The sequence below is a fragment of the Chrysochloris asiatica genome, unplaced genomic scaffold, assembly GCF_000296735.1.
Source record: "Chrysochloris asiatica unplaced genomic scaffold, ChrAsi1.0 scaffold00019, whole genome shotgun sequence".
In the NCBI taxonomy this organism is placed as follows: domain Eukaryota; kingdom Metazoa; phylum Chordata; class Mammalia; order Afrosoricida; family Chrysochloridae; genus Chrysochloris; species Chrysochloris asiatica.
In genome coordinates, this window is record NW_006408537.1 from 24,202,913 (window position 1) to 24,206,752 (window position 3,840).

The window sequence follows — 3,840 nt, forward strand, 5'->3', positions numbered from 1 at the left end:
CTCAATATCATCAGCCAAAATAAGGCATGGATAGACTGTGAAACAGACCATTAATTGCTCATATGCAAATAGTTGAAGAAAACTAAAACAAGTCCTTGAGAGCCAATATATGACCTTGGACATATCTCACCTGAATTTAGAAATCATCTCATGAATATATTTGACGTGTTAGATACTAAAGGCCAAAGACCAGAAGAGATGTGGGATGACATCAAGAGCATCACACAGGAAGAAAACAAAAGTTTATTAAGAAGACAAGAAAAGGGAAAATAACAAAATAGATATCAGAAGATACTCTGAAATTTTCACTTCAGCATAGAGATGCTAGAGCAAATGGAAGAAATGAGGAGGTAATAGAGCTGAGTAAAAAATTTCAAAGGGCAGCTCAAGAAGACAGTCAAGTATTATAATGAAATGTGCAAAGGCCTGGAGTTAGAAAACCCAAAGGGAAGTAAATGCTCAGCATTTCTCAAACTGAAAGAACTGAAGAAAAAATTCAAGCTTCAACTTGCAGTATTTATATAGGCAAAATATTGAATGATGCAGAAAGCATCAAAAGACATGGAAGGGAGCTCCTTTGATTTTTCATTCTTCCTGCTTAATGTTTGCCTCCTGATCAAATTAAGAATGATTGATGAACTCATGTACTTGGTTTTGGAAATTTGTTTTCTTTTCGTTTTTTATACTAGTTGCCTTGGCACATTTGAAGATACCAGTGTGGACTCATATTCGTTCCAGTAGTTGGGATTCACTGTTTTACTGGTCTTGGGAGCCATTATGGTATATGCATGATTTCTGCAGACGTCTGGAAATACCTCAGAACGCCCACCAGTTCCTGCTGGCTCTCGGTGGTTAGAGCCTGGGAGGGATCCATTGGCTGCCATGTTGTCACAGCTGACTCATTTCTGAGCAAACTCAACATGAGCTTTTTCCTACTTGTCCCACACCACCCCAGATTTCACAGACAACTGCCTTATTAACATCATGAAGTGTGAAGAAGACTTCTATGCGACCACAGAGACCAATTACATCAGGAAAATCAACCCAGTCTCTGGAAACCCTGGAGAAGGTCGATTATCGTAAATACGGGGCTGTGAATCTAGCAACATCGCATCCTCATTATGATGCATCCGGCAATGTCCTCAACATGGGCACTTCCATTATGGACAAGGGGAAAACGAAATACGTGGTATTCAAGATCCCTGCCACAGCACCAGAGGACAAGAAGAAGAAGCGCTCCTTGAAGCGCACAGAGGTGGTGTGCTCCATCCCTTCCAGCTCCCTGATGTCACGGAGCTACTATAAGACAGCTTCTACCTCACCGAGAACTTCCTCCTTTTCCTCAAGCAACCCTTCAAGTTGGATATTCTCAAGGGTGATTGCATACATCCGAGAGGTGAGATGGGAGGACAAGACTCACATCTACAACATTGACCAGAGGACTAGGAAGCCTGTGGTGACCCAGAACTACACCTACTCCATTGTCGTCTTCATCACGTCAAAGCCCAAGAGGAAGACGACTGCAAAGTGTTTGACATCATCGCCTAAAAGGACAGCAGTCTCTCCGAGCTCTTCTACTTGGCCAACCTGAACCAGGACTTCGCTGAGAACTCCAGGCTCACCTCCATACCCACCCTCAAGAGGTTCGCCCTGCCACTCCGCGTGAACAAGGATGCGGAGGTAGGCTCAGATTTCATCAAACTGGTGTTCTACCACAGCCAGCAGACCTGAAGGAAAAAGATGACCTAGTCTACTGCCAGCTGGAATTGCTTTATGAAGGCTCAGAGCTACCTCAGATCAACTACGCTCACAATAGGAAACCATACCGATACGGCTTTGCTGCAGAAGTTCATTGGAGTCCCCTCCAAGATACTGAAATTCGATGTCATCACAAAGACATCCTTTCAAATGGGGAGAGGAGCACTATTAGTGGGCGGAGCCCCTATTCGTGCCCACACCAGGCGCCGTGGTTGAGGATTAGGGAATTATTTGTCATTGTCTCCATCGATCCTCAGAAACCGCCTTTCCCACTTATTCTGGATGCCAAAACTTTCACAGAATTGCCTCGTGCCTCCTTCGAAGTGGACACGCACCTGAATCTATATGGGTTATTCATCCTGGACTCAGGGGAGCTGGCCCCCAACGAGGAACCCCGGGCTGGGCCTCTAGACTCAGCTAAACCTCCCCAGTGCTGATGGAATCGGAACCTGCTACCTGTAACCAGCCAACCTCTAACGTTGCTTCCTTTGGGTGGAGGGGAGTCACAGGCATGGAAGGCAGAGCTCATCAGCAGTCTTTATTTTGTTTTCACTGTAGAGCCATCTTTGAAAATCAATCAAATCTTTATTGCTTAATTCTAGCACTTCTAGAAAGACCTTTCCATTTTCTAAAGACCCGGACCTTGAATCAGATACCATCTTAAATTGCTGTTCTCATTGTTCTTAGCATGAGCAGTCTGTAGGCTATGAGAGGGTAGAGAGAGAGATGCACATTGATCATTGCTCTTCCCTCCCTTTCTCCCTTCTAAGGGACCGAACACATGGGGGAGTCCAGCTTTCTATGCCACTCCAGGTTAGTTCAGCAGATGGCTGGGAAGGAAATGTTGCTCTGTGGTCACCCATGGAAGATAATAAAAGCTTTAAAGTCTAGGGGAAAAAAAAGAGAACATGGAAGGAATACACAGAGTACCTATATATATATATACTGTGCCAAGAAAAATGTGTACCAAGAAAAACGGTTGATGTTCAACTATTTCAAGAAGTAGCATATGGTCAAGACCCAATGATCCTGAAGGAAGAAGTTCAAGGTACACTGAAAGCATTGGCAAAGAACAAGTCCTTTAGGAATTGATGGAATACACATTGAAATCTTTCAACAAACTGATGTGGCACTCACTAATCTATGCTAAGAAGTTTGAAAGACAGCTACCTGGTCAAGTGATTGTTAGAGATCCATATTTGTGACCTTTCCAAAGAGAGGTGACCCAACGGAGTGCAGAAATCATCGGGTAATATCATTCATATCGCAAGCATGCATATTTTGCTGATGATAATTCAAAATTGGCTGCAGTAGTGCATTGCCAGGGAACTGACCAATGTTCAAGCTGGACTCAGACAAAGACCTGCAACAAGGGATACCATTGCTAATGTATCTTGGTGGAAAGTACAGAATACCAGAAAGATGTTTACCTGTGCTTTATTGACTGTGCAATGGCTGTGAACTGTGTGGATCATGACAAGTTATGGATAACATCACAAAGAATGGGTATTCCAGAACACTTAGTTGTGCTCATGAGAAACTTATACATAGATCAACAGGCAGTCATTTGAACAGAATAAGGGGACACTAAATGGTTTAAAATTAGAAAAGGTGTGCACCAGGGTTGTATTCTTTCATCATACTTATTTAGTCTGTATGCTTAGAAAATAATCCGAGAAATTGGTTTATATGAAGCAGATTACGGCATCAGAATTGGAAAAAGACTCATTATTTTTACTAAGATGTGTAAATGATATAACCTTGCTTACTGAAAGTGAAAAGGACTTAAAATACTTACAATGATGATCAAAGATCACATCTTTCAATATGGGTTGCACCTCAATTTAAAGAAAACAAAATCCTCTCTATTGGACCAGTATATAATATCAAGATAAATGGAGACAAAGATAGAAATTGTCAAAGACTTCATTTTGCTTTATTGACAACCAACACTTATGGAAGCAGCAGTCAAAAAATCAAATGACATATCCCACTAAGAAAATCTACTCCACAAGTCCTCTTGAAAGTGTTCAAGAGCAAAGGTGTCAGTTTGCAGACTAACGTGTGCCTGATGCTATAGTA

The 3,840-nt window shown here is 42.2% G+C and overlaps 1 pseudogene; it reads left to right on the forward strand.

The window, feature by feature from the left end:
• LOC102834509 overlaps positions 1-2,195 on the forward strand; it is a 15,298-nt pseudogene extending 13,103 nt beyond the window's left edge.
• Positions 2,196-3,840: the final 1,645 nt, after the last annotated feature.